The sequence below is a fragment of the Harpia harpyja genome, chromosome Z (assembly GCF_026419915.1).
Source record: "Harpia harpyja isolate bHarHar1 chromosome Z, bHarHar1 primary haplotype, whole genome shotgun sequence".
Lineage (NCBI taxonomy): Eukaryota > Metazoa > Chordata > Aves > Accipitriformes > Accipitridae > Harpia > Harpia harpyja.
In genome coordinates, this window is record NC_068969.1 from 62,971,160 (window position 1) to 62,984,903 (window position 13,744).

Consider the following 13,744-nt stretch of genomic DNA (forward strand, 5'->3'; position numbering starts at 1 on the left):
AAGTAAATAAAATTTCATTGTGCAACACTGTTGTGTTTGTCTTCCAAATATTCACAATTCAAAAGATTTTAACCAACTCCATTTTAAAAAGCAGAAGTCACCCTAAAGAATTAATTTGGACTCTGATTTGAGTCTATCATTATGTGGAGATGTTCACATAGGCACAGCCTACAGATTCAGACTGGTGTCTGGGTTCAGATGTGAAAACTCATTCAAAGTTGAGGGGAGCTTAGGATGTAAAGCTGCTCTTTCTGGCTAACACCTAGTGGGAACAATCTAATCTCCAATTGAATATGAGGCTGGGAGTGGGAGAGGAAGCACTAGGATGACAGATGCAGAAGTTGTGAGGAAAAAGATGGGAAATTACTGGCACACAGGGCCAGTTTCAGTTTCATGCTTAACTGGATGTCTCAGAGCCCTCACAGTGCTCTATGATACACCAAGAGAGGGATTTCTACACAGTATGTGCCTGAAAAAGGTATTGTCTCAAGAGATTATATATAAAAGAAGTCATTAAATCAGCAAATGTGAGGTTCATAATATGTATCTATCCTAAGCAAGGCAATGCCACCTTAGATAGGACCCTCTGCTTACAGCAGTAATGCCAAATTAGTTAGTATGCTCAGGATCATGTGGCAATGCCTTCTCTGGAAGTGGGCACAGTATAGCCATGTTAACATGATGCTATGCTGTGAGATAATGGGACCTGTGGCATGGAGACATACCAAGTCATTTGGAGCTGGCTGAAAATGTCTCATGTATGTTGCAGCAGTGGCAAAACCTTAGTATAACTGACAAAAAAGTCCCTAGTCTTAAGGCCCCTACTGAGTCTCCTGGTTGTAACTAGCAGTGCTAAACAGAGTTGTGTGAATAGCACTTTTTTTTCCTTTTATAATTTTTTTGGTGAGGATATGGCTGCCAATATTGCAAGGAAGACCAGCTGAGGTGGTATCTTCTAGAAGCATCTTTAGTATCTCCCGATACAAAAAGGCGTGATGCAAAGTTACATGGTGAGGCATGTACTCAGCAGCCTTCCTAGTTATACTGAGTCTGAATCAGGGAGGAGGAGGGTACAATGAGCATAGCAGAGGAAGACTCACAGAATTCCTGAGCCAGCCAGACTAAATGGCAAAACAGAGTTGTTTTAGGACACTAAGATCCATCCTAGCATCTTGCTCTGAGCAAGAAGAGGAAGCTGCAGGACCAATGGGTTTCAGAGACATATGATTCATGAACCATTTAGTAATTTATCTTCCAGTATCTAACTGGCTCCCACAAATTTCTTTGCTGCTAGGGAATGATATGCAGTGACCATGACTAAAGTAGTGTAAGCAAGGCAGATCTGACTTTTGTTGTTTGAAGGCTGGGTGATGAAAGGAGGTGGAGAGAATGGGTGACTTAACTACTGACCTGTGGGGCAGCGGTCACTTGGGAGCCAGTCTTAAATCTAAAGGTCATTGACAAAGTGACAGAATCTAAATCTGTCACTTTTCAGGGGTGTAATTGTATTTTTAATACAGCAGGTTCTGAGAGAATCAGAAGGGAGAAGGTGGGTGGAGGAAGCAGCTCAAACAAGTATTTGTGTTACAGAAGGTAGAGATTGCCCTGCATCTGGTTGATACATGTATCTATCTATCTATCTGGTTGATTCATTATTGTTCTGTCTGTAACCTATGGGTAGCATTTCCATTGCACTCTGAGTTGGTCCAGCTCTTCTCTATAAGAAAAAGAGTTAGTCTCATCCCATTGCATTCTCCCCCCACCCCCTTCCCATGTGTGCAAACGAATGCACATCCCATCCCTCATGGTTTGTTTCATTGCCACTGATTGCAAATCCAACAGTGCACAACTGGGGACCCTGCAATCAAGAGAACTGAGACCCTCTTCTGGGAGTGTCTTTTGGAAAAGAGATGCCCCAGGCACTGAGAGCCAAAAAGAGCAACCAACCTTTCTGTGGGTACATCCTTGCTGAGAGTCAATGCCACAGAATAGCACAGAAGTGACTCAGACCTGGGGAAGATCCCTCATTTTCTTTGAAATTCCCTACTCCACACCTTGAAAGACACACTCTTTCTTAGGTAGACTAAAACCTTAATGGAAAGCTAAAGGATGATGGCCCACAGTCAGCAAGTCTCCAGGGAGGTGTTCTGCCTTCAACCCTGGCTGTAGACAACATTTAGCATTGATTTTCTCTTGGTGACTGTATTTGGCAAACCCTGGTAGACAGCAGTGCTCAGTCGTGGAGCTGAGAAAGGCTAAGAGCTGCCAATATTAAATCTCCCTTCAAATCACAGCAGAATTACTGTGCTCTGATACATAGATGTGCAACCAGCCAAAACATAACCTACAGATTCCTCCAACTCAAGACCACACAGTATTAAATTCAAGCTTTAAAAGGCTTTACACTTACTGGAAAGACCTGAACACTCTCAAGAGGAAACTACAATGCCTAAAAGCACCTTGAGTGGAGGCTATTAGACCTAGCTAACCACAGAAGCTCAGGCCAGTTTTACTGCCTGTTTTACTGCCTATAGGTTAAAAGGTGTTTCAGAAGGAAGTATCTTGGCCTGCTAAGAGCCTCTGCTGTGATCTCTATGGGACTGAATGGCAAAAAGTCTGTTGCCAGTTGAGAGTTCCCAACAGAGCGAGTAAGCCTGGCAGATTGGTCTTGCCAGAAGTGCTTGCTGCTGGCACAGCCCGCTTGGGTGGGAAACTTTCCCACCACTTGAATGGGAACTAAAATAACTCAATGCTGAAGGGAGCTGCCCGCTCTGGCTCTTCCTCCTGAGCTATGATACTGTGATGGGTTAACCCTGGCTGGACGCCAGGTGCCCACCAAAGCCGTTCTCTCACTCCCCCTCCTCCTCAGTTGGACAGGGGAGAGAAAATATAACAAAGAGCTTGTGGGTTGAGATAAGGACAGGAGAGATCACTCACCATTACCGTCACGGGCAAAACAGACTCAGTTTGGGGAAAATTAACTCAATTTATTACAAATCAACCAGAGTAGGGTAATGAGAAATAAACCCAAATCTCAGAACACCTTCCCTCCACCCCTCCCTTCTTCCCGGGCACAACTTCACTCCCGGATTCTCTACCAACCCCCCAGCGGCACAGGGGGATGGGGATGGGGTTTACGGTCAGTTCATCACACGTTATTTTCTGCCGCTTCATCCTCCTCAGGGGGAGGACTCATCACACTCTTCCCCTGCTCCAGCGTGGGGTCCCACCCATGGGAGACAGTCTTCCATGAACTTCTCCAACGTGGGTCCTTCCCACGGGCTGCAGTTCTTCACGAACTGCTCCAGCATGGGTCCTTTCCATGGTGTGCAGTCCTTCAGGCACAGACTGCTCCAGTGTGGGTCCTCCACAGGGTCACAAGTCCTGCCAGAAAACCTGCTCTGTGGGCTCCTCTCTCCACAGATCTGCAGGTCCTGCCAGGAGCCTGCTCCACCACAGGGTTCCCACGGGGTCACAGCCTCCTTCGGGAACCCACCTGCTCTGGCGTGGGTTCCTCCACGGGCTGCAGGTGGATATCTGCTCCACCGTGGACCTCCCTGTGCTGCAGGGGGACAGCCTGCCTCACCATGGTCTTCCCCACGGGCTGCAGGGGAATCTCTGCTCCGGCGCCTGGAGCATCTCCTCCCCCTCCTTCTTCACTGACCTTGGTGTCCGCAGGGTTGTTTCTCTTACATGTTCTCACTCCTCTCTCCGGCTGCCGAAATACCTCCGTCCCAACTTTTTTCCTTCTTAAAAATGTTATCACAGAGGCGTTACCACTATTGCTGATTGGCTCGGCCTTGGCCGGCGGCGGGTCTGTCTTAGAGCTGGCTGGTATGGGCTCTCTCTCAAACACAGGGGAAGCTTCCAGCAGCTTCTTACAGAAGCCACCCCTGTAACCCCCCCTGCTACCAAAACCTTGCCACACAAAGCCAATACAGATACAAACATTTTCCCTAAATTTTCAGGCACAGAAGAGCGGCTGTCTGGTGAACATGCCCAGCCACTGTGTTTGGCACAGGACAGCCCAGTCTCCAAGGCCACATTTCTGCATAGACATGTGGAATGCAAATGGGTGTTCCCCAGCTCTCAGGTTTGGAAGCGAGGGGAGAAATTCATAGCAGGGAAATTCAGCAGCATAATTTTGCCTGTCAATTTTGAACTGAGTAGCTGAGCAGATTAGAAAACATATATATATGTCTGTCTGTCTGTCTGTCTTTCTATCTATGCATCTTACCCTTATCAGCTCCTTGAAGTCCGTGTTGAAGTTCACTTAAGGTCACATACAAAGGGAAAACCACAAATTTTACCTTTAACATCAAAAGTATTCTTCTTTCAGACTAAGGAAAAAGAAAAATGACAGGAATGAAAACAAGACAAATTGTCAGTGAAAGTGGAAGAAAGCATGTAGGATGGTTCTTCCATGTCTGACACACCTGGACGGGCACCACTCTTGTTGTAGGAGGGTAGACTTCTTCTATATTATTTCTCTATCGCCTTCAGAAAACAGAACAGCACCACCTTGTTTCTGTTCCATCTAACAAGTAAGTCAAACTGCCAGTTAGGTAATTCTGAAAGCCCTGATATAGTAGCTCCTATTAATTTAAAATGTTTCCCAAGAGTATAGGCTGCTGAACCAATACAGACAAACATTGATTATACATTTTTGATTATCTAAATATGTTACTTTCCCTTAAAAATATAGTCATAAGTTAATTGCTTATTTCTAAAGAAATGAAAATGCTGTTAATAGTAAAAAAAAAAAAGTTTCTTTGCTTTTTATCACAACTTTATCAGTTAAATACTTCCAGCACTTCTCTGCCATGTGCTGTTAAGGTAAATCAAACCAAAGACAGTATTTCTTCTTGAAAACTGCAGGTTCAAGTTAGCCAGGGGCTTGTCATAAATACTGCCTCAAAGCTTGACTTATCCTGACATTTATGTTTGCTTTTATCCTGACTCTGAAGTACTGAAAAATTCTAGGGCTAAGGCTGTCAGTAAGACTCTTGATCTTGAGGGCTCAACTTAAAACATTTTAGGGTTGTTGTGACTGCTTTTTGGGGTCCTTTTCTTGTAATGTCTGTTCATGCATGCCTTTAAGATACCTCAGAAAGATGAGGATGACTGGTCAGGGAATTCAGCTGAAAGAGCTGGCAGTGTGGAAGCAGCCTTGGAAGGTATCTGAAGATTTTTTTAAAAACAGGCACCTTCAAGTCATTTCATCTCATGTTCCTGAATACATAAGCATATAAAGCCCCTAGCTGCTTTTAAAACCGTGGCTATGGATTTGGGTCTTGAGTCCTCTGGGAGGGTTCTTCTCCCCACAAGGGCAGAAAGGAGAAAATTAGGGCAGGCACTAAGGCAATCAAGCACATTGTTTACTACTCTTAGCAATGCAAGTCCACCACAGAAAATGCCCAGGGAAAAAAAAAACAACCCACCCCCCCTGCCCCTAGCCAGTTTGTTTTTTTTCTTACCATGTTTCTTATCAGTCTCCTGCAGAGACTCTAAAACTCTTATCTTGATAGGCCAGATTACCAAGCTGAGCTCCTCTCCATGATGAATAGGAATCAAACAATGTTTTCCACTGTCAGCAAACCATACATTTCCAGTCCAGATAATTCAATTAATAGAGTATCTCCTCTCCTCTCCTCCCCTCTCTCCTCTCTCACTCTCTCCTCTCCATCCCAGCTCTCCTGTCAACCTTTCTCTGTCTCCTTACCCGCCCCCCAATTAACTCCTATGCTTTAATACCATCTAAGAGTCCTTAGTAAGAAGAGGATCTGCTTGCTATGCAGGTGCAAGTTTTCAGCACCACAGCACAACAGCAATACCACCCCCTTCTGCGCTCCTCAGGGCTTCTCTTTGTGAACCACTTTTTCTTTTTCTTCCTTTTCAGCACCATGCTGAACAACCCCATGCAGCTAATCTGATTATGCTAATTTGTACTTCATGAACCCAAAGACTGTAAGGGGATCTGCAGAGGGTGAGCTGGGGTGGGGATGAGGGTGCTGAGGACAGGAGGGGGGTGGGGGGGCACAGACAATGGGCTCAAGTCAGTTAACAAAAAAAGCCGTCTGTATTGCCAAACAAAGCACACTCCGGGTAACCCCTTCCTGCTCTTCACAATTTAGAGTGTCCCAAACTGGCCTGTGCTACTGAGCAGCAAAGGCAGCACGGAGAATATACAATGAAGGGGCACAACGAGAAGTCTGTTTCCTGTTGAATGTTGCTTTTCTTTCTCCTTAAGTAATCCTTCCCAGAATCTAGTAGCTGAAGTATGGTCCACAAATTGTTCATCGCATGGTAGCTATGGCACTAGACAGCTTCTGAGCACATACAGCCTCATCTGTCCAACTAGACTGATGCTGCACTTGAAATTTATTGAATAAATGGGCAGTGACTTTGCAGACACACACTTACAACTCTAAATACGGACACCCTTCTCTGCAGGAGCTGACAGTGTCCACAGCTTGGTTTTACCAACATTACCTTTGCTACAGCTGGAACTGGTCAGGAAACAGTCCTGAGAGAAAACATATAAAGGGTATGGAAAAATTTGTTTTCAAGATTAAAGCAACCCTATGGTAGAGTTTTGGCATCACAGATTTGTTTGCATTGGCAGGGACCTCCTGGGATCAACTGGTCCAATCCTCCTGCTCAAGCCATATCACCTAGAGCTGGCTGCCTGGAACTATGCCCAGTCAAATTTTGAGTATCTCCACAGAGAGAAAGTCCACAACCTCTTTGGGAAACCCATTCCTGTGTTTGACCACCCTCATATTGAAAAAGATTTTTCTTGGGTTCAGGTGGATTTTCATGCTTTTTAATTTGTGTCCATTGCCTCTTGTCTGGTCAGTGGGCACCGCAGAGAAGAGTCTGACTCCTTATATGTCATTCCCTCCCAAAATATATTGGTACACATTGAGAAGCCTCCCTTCAGCCATCTCTTCTCCAGGCCGAGCAGTCCCATCTCTCTCAGCCTCTCTTTCTATGAAAGATGTTCCAGTCCTTTAATCATCCCTGTGGCCCTCCACTGGACTTGCTCCAGTAAGTCCATGTCTCTTGTACTGGGAAGCCCAGAACTGGACACAGCACTCCAGATGTGATCTCACCAGGGCTGAACAGAGGGGAAGGACCACCTCCCTCAACCTGCTTGCAGAACCCTCATTGTTCCTCAGGATACTGGTATCAGTGCAGGATCAAGACTGAGTGTTGGTCTGAGCTGCTTCCAAGGATGGTGTGAGCAAGCACAACTCTACCACTGCCTCTGCTGAGTATATTTGTCACAAACCAGAAGTATATTTTGTCTTTCAAACTGGAAATTGTTGGAGGGAGGCACCCTCCCTTCCACACATGATAAAAGCACCGTCTGTCTATATGCACATGCCTGCAGAGATGACAAGAGAGAGAAGGGGGCATTACAACACTTCCAGAAAGAGATGGGCCTAAACTTGCTGTCCCTAAAGTTCTGGCAAACACTGTTTACTAGCCAAAGGCATACGGGGGAATATTAACTGTTTCCTTAATGTCCATTTTTTTTTTTCTGTGCTCCTTTCAGGCAGAAATTCAGGTTAGTTTCTGAGAGAGAATTCCTGCCTCTGGTGAAGATAAATCATTTGCTATTGAAAGAGAGAAAGGGGAGATGGAAGGAAAACATTTGCTCTCTACTCCACCTTAAATAGGACAGCTCCCCTTTCTCATGCAGAGCAGACTATTTGTTCAGTCCTGCAGCCCTGAGCAGAGTATTTCAAGACACCATTTTATGAAACCAAATGGAGGAAGAAAAATGACTGACTTAAAGGTGTCGTCTCAGGTCCAGTCTCGGGTTCAGCTGCATTCACATTGCATTTCAGAGGGGATTACACGTAGTTTATTTGATAGGGTAGAAAATATGCAGTATCTTGCCAGCATTGCTCTCCTATATCCAAGATCTGATTTGCTGAAATGTGTAGTGCATTACAATGTATATATCACTATTTAACAAAACTAGCTCTAAATAACACGGTGAGTGGAGCGACTAAGCAAAGGAGCAGAAAAAATATCAGAAATGTAATATTAACAGGCTAAATTCAAATATAAAGACTATGCTTTTTGAAGTTACCACATGCTGATTGGTGCCTCTATGTTCGTAATATGCATGGAAATGTCCCTTGCTTTTCTTCTTTTCCCTGGGAAGCAGGGAAGCTTATCAGATGTGACCCAAATCAAACAGTATTTTTATGAACTGTGTTGTATTATACATAAATACATCTGATTAAACAAATAGCTTGAAATCTGAGAGAATCAGTAATCCCAGTTCCTATGCTCCCTGAAGGCCAGATACTTGAAGGTATTGGAAAACCTAAAATCCACTGATATCTAATGAACTTTAAAGACCTGGGCTTTTGCCCTACTGGTGCACCTAACAGAGAAAAGTCAGTGCATGCAGCAGGACTTATTACTGCACAGGAATAGTTTGAGGCATGATGACTTGTATTGTGTGAGGTCTTACGGTATCGTTTTCTTCCCTTCTACAGCAGGTCTTGGGTGAGATCAGACTGGCGGGGATTTGACAAAGGAGAATAAGTAGCATAATCTAGAGGCGAAGGTCTTGCTCTGTTGCCTTGTCTTTCCCCTGACCTGAGGGATGACCTTGCTCAGACCACTGCTTTTCCTAACTTTTTGTTTACAGAGATAGTGAGTTATACTAAGCAAGGATGTTTCTCTTGCTGTGTATATACAGGGAGTTTAATGCAATGGGTTTTGGCCTCATTTGAAACTCCTAAGTAATATTGTGACATATAATACTAATACAATAACAGTTCTAGTAACAGGAATATATAACGAATGTATTGCTAACCATTACGGCAATAACCTTGAAACTAGCTAGCAGTGATTATTAATGACATGGATTTTTCCCGAAAAAAACCTGAGAAGTTGGTTAAAGTAGGCCTACAACTTTCAGACCTAGAACAGACTCTCATGTTGGTAGAGTGGGATTGGTTAATTAACTACAATGACGGTCATGTAGAGATGAAAGGTACAGAAGGTGTATTGAGCACACACTCCTGGGAATCATGTATATAATGAGAGGAGAGAGAGGCTGCTCAGCGCTTGTCGGAGCTGAACCACAAGTCAATTCAATGGCTAAAAGTTCAACAAAGGAACATTACAGAGAGTGATGGCACACTGCTACGTGCCATTGCCTCAGCCCATGTATCTGCTGAAGGTGAGTCATGACTGTAAGGAAAGACATCTTTGAACCTTGATTGGATCAACAGAGTGCTGGAACCTGTTTCAGTCCTGTGCACTAAGCATCTAGTGATACATCTAATGATGCAGTAGGCAGATGAAGAAGGTAAGTAAGAGTTCAAGCCCACTCTAGAAATCAGCTCTGTTCAAAAAGTGTACTGTTAAGGAACAAGATGTGCTAAGAGGCTTAACCCAACACTGAAACCTAAGCAGAGATGAAAAGAACTGAGCACTCAGGAGTCTAGTGACCATTTCTAGAAGAGCTACGTCCCTGCAGCCAAGATCATAACTTTTGGACGGGATACCTCTAGCACCTGAATTCAGCTCTACACGAAGTCATGACTGAGTTTACTGCTGCAATAAAGATACAAAATACATGGAGTATGTAACTCCAGAGCCTGAAGCACATGCTGTGCCTAATTGTGTGGACGTTACTTGAGGGTATATGCTAGGGAGCTCCTGGATAGCGCCAGCAGCATTGGCTACAAGCTGCTCCTGTCACCAGTCCCAGGCTTCACCTAGGAATCAACACAATGCTGCTGCTATAAAGGTTGTAGAAGAAGAGATATTTTAAATGGATTCTTAAATATTTGTGGGAATCTAATCTGGTGTGAGGGAGGAGGGATGTGAGGCAGATATAAGTCTAAGCAACACTACTGCTCAGCTTAAGAAACACTTCTATTTCTCCACTTTGCAACCTAGATTGGCACCAACCTGCATGTAAGGAAAATAAACCAAAGTAATATTGTGTCAGGAGACAAATGGCTGTGCGAACTTCCTATGATTTATTTTCTTGGCTAATGTTTTCAAAGCACTTTAGCAAACAAGTTCGTATAAAAAACTGAAAAGAGACAGGAGAAAGTGACCCGCTGGAGGAAGACTGTGGAAAAGAAAGAGGGTAACAGTAGTGAAACACGAAGTTGGAAGATATGCAGAGATAAAGGTGACACCTGAGTATATGAGTGTTCATTGAAAGCATGCACGAGTAAGGTCACAAAGGTGGGATGAACAGGCAGCTTTTCAGAGAGACAGGAGATTGAGAGGTGTACTAAGCCATGACTAATGATGAGGGTGGCACGGAGAAAGCAAGAAAATCAGGGAAACTGGGAGTGTGATAATGACTGTGAGGAGTGACACTGAAAGAAACAGGCAAGGCTGATGAATATATGGTGCTAGAGAGAGAGGAAAGAGAAGAAAATGTACTACAAGATCAAAGTAAGCAGCTTGAGGGGGATAAGAGACTGTTGGAAAATGGGGAAATATGAATGAGGCAGAAAACTGGGGAGCAGACCAGGCACTGGATTGGAAGAAGACAGACAGCAGTGTGGCTGATGACTACAAATCACAAGCACAGCAGGATGAGAGCAGACAACGGGAATGTCCATTTTCATATGTGGCAAAGATTACTATTTTCACCTGACTTGATTCTGATGCATAGACTTGAGCTTGAGAGATCTTCTAAGAAAGGCAAATAAATTTAATCTAGTAATTCATAAAATAGGAATATTTCTAATTTCCTAATTTGGGGAAGTAGACTACAGATGTGTGAGTTTTGAGGCATACTGATGACTAAAGAAATCCTCCTTTTTTTTTCCTAAGGCACCATTTTTGAATTCCAGGTCAATGTCTGTAGGATCCCAGACATTACAAAATAAAACACTAAATAAACATATCCCACATTCAGCAGCAAATTCACCAGCCATGCTTCCATGCTAGGTACACAGACCTTCTTTTCAAACATTAGATTAGCATAATTGCCATATGAAATGGACAGAAAAAATGAATCAGGTATGACAGCTCTAGTTCACGTTATCCACAGCTTCTGTAAGATCTAGGGAGTAATGGGTTACTGACGTCACGCTCCGTAGAAATTAAAGATGTGGACACGTACTCATTTTGAAACTGACTCTCTTCATTGCTTCTCTCTTTGTTACTGTCAGGTGTTACGTGGTGATTTCAGCTTTGCCTAGAATGGACAAAGAACAACTGTCTATCCAGGATTAGTTATGGCACACAGCAAGGCAGCAGTCAGGAATAGCTTACAGGCATGTAACATCCTAGACTTTCACAGCTGTTTCAGAAGTAAAAATGTGGTGACTTCATGAACAGCTGGAATGTTTTCTGAAGCAAATTCAGAAAATATTTGTATTAATTTATCAGTGTCCTCTTCGAAAGGACAACTAACCTTGCCAAAAAGTACTCTGGCACATGTGGAAGTTAAGTAGTTAATCAGCAGGTGTCTACAGTGGTTTTTTTAAGGTCATGCTAACATTCCTTGGGCAAAAGAGTCAGTTCAGGCTTATGCTTTGTTTTCATGTTGAGCTTTATGCTCATGCAACAGAGCAGAATACTAATCAGTCCATCTCTAAATTTCTTATATGCATAGTGTGCTCAGCTCTTTTTATTAGCCTGCCAACAAGAAATGAAGAAAGGGGTATCTGTTCTTCCAGTTCGAAATCAGCAAAACACAAAAAATTGTGTAACACACGCACACACAGAGAAATGTACCCAGCTTACACACTAACACTGTCCTCTCACACCGCCACAGTTCTCTTAGCATCAGCATATTCGGTCCAAGGATGAACAGGATTATTTCAGAGGTGCTTATCCTCTGTTATCTTTAAATTATTCCTGAAATATCTGGGACAGCTGGAAAATCAATGACCAATTTAAAGTTTTCTTACCTGTTACTCTATTTTTATTACACAGACTGTGTTCCTTGATCTGATTTCTCTTTGGTGGGTTCCTCCGTTCCATGCTCTGCTAAGACGCTACCCTGAATGCACAGAAATCTCCGGAATCTCCCCTAGGTTATCAGCAAAATTAGAGAAACTGCTATTCTTATTTCCTGCTGGTGCTAGAGGTAGAAAACCCACCAGAACTTTCTAGTTTAGCTGTGTCAGTTCACATACCTTTCCCACCTAACTGCTGCAAAGGTGGCTTGTGGAGATCCACCTTCACACTAGCTATCTCTGCTTCGGAAAGCAATGCTTCAGGTGCAGCAAAGACCCCCTGAAAGAGGATGCAGCATGTGTTTGAGGACCTGACTAAAGATTCAGGTAGCTATTGCCAATCTGCTACATGATAGCACCGGTAGTGGTATCCTTGCTGGCATTTTAGAGAACTTGGGTGTCTCTATGAGTTGTACACACAGCAGCAGCTGCAGTGCAGACATTGCCATCAGGCACAACACGTTGCTGGCCCAAATCATGATTTTCTTTTGTGTTACCATAGATTCGTTGTGGCCATTGCCATTTTTATTTCTCTCCCTTTCCTTCTATGATCACACACAATACAGTCTGAATAGTTTTCACTTCCTTGCAATGAACCTGATGCCACTCAGTGGGAATAAAACAGTACTGCAAGGAGTAGAAACGGTCTAGCATTTCTACAGCCTATGGGTAGAGGATCGCTACATCGCATGAAACCCCTGCAAGTAACTCCTCTGTTGCTGCAGCTGCGTAGACACCTACCACTGTTCAGTGGGAAACAAAATGGTGCTGAACTGATTTCTGCCAGAGAATGCAGCTTACTAATTTATTACGCCTTACCATATGTTAACTGTGGCAAAGCAATATTCTGCTCTAGAAAACAAACTATGACTTCCATGCCTGCATATAAGCACAACAGAAAACAAGAATTAGAAATACTAATAATAAGACTAGTAACAGATCTCTTTGGCTAAATCTTAAGCTCTTCACGTAGACGAAATGGTGCTAGAGAGAGAAACCACGTACAAGCATGTGGCACAAGCGTTAGGGAGAAAACGAGTCACTGGACAAACAGAAAGGGAGAGGTGTTGAGAATAAGGAGAACTTATTCTGTGAATATGGTACTGATAAGAGAAAAATCAATGAAAAGAATGGCTTACTATTCATGGCAAGGTAAAATTATTGTGGGAAAAGTTCAGGTGTTTGCTATCTTTCCCTGCATAAACCTTTTTCCAAAAATGATCCTACAGTTATTCCAGTTATTTCCTGAAATTAGTTCTTGGTAGGCAAAGAATGAGTTTAAGAGCAGTTGCGGAAGTGGTATGTTTTCAGACTGCTTAGCTTGATTAACTTCACCACAATGTGCAAATCTTAGAGCCATTAACAGATCTTTTCAGCAGCTTGTGGAAACTGAATGGAAAAGGCAAAAATGGTGCCTTTCTTTAGTAGGAAAAACAGCCCAAGACTCACAAACAAGCAATCTTAGCTTTCACCCCCAGGAAAAAAAAAAAAAGTTAATATCCTAAAAAAATGAGGAGACCAATAACCCCTAACATGGGTCCATGAAGAACAGTGTCACATCAATGTAATTTCCTTCTTTCACAAGTTGGTCAGTCTGGTGGACAAAGAAAATGCAGATGTCACGTATCTTGGAGTAGATCTTTGATAACATTTCACTTGGGAAGCTCATGAGTAAACTATTTTGTTGAAAATACTGCAGGGTTGATGCAAAACTGGTTGGAGATCTACTTTTAAAAGACAAAACAGTTAACAATTGCCTTCACTATCAAAATGGACTT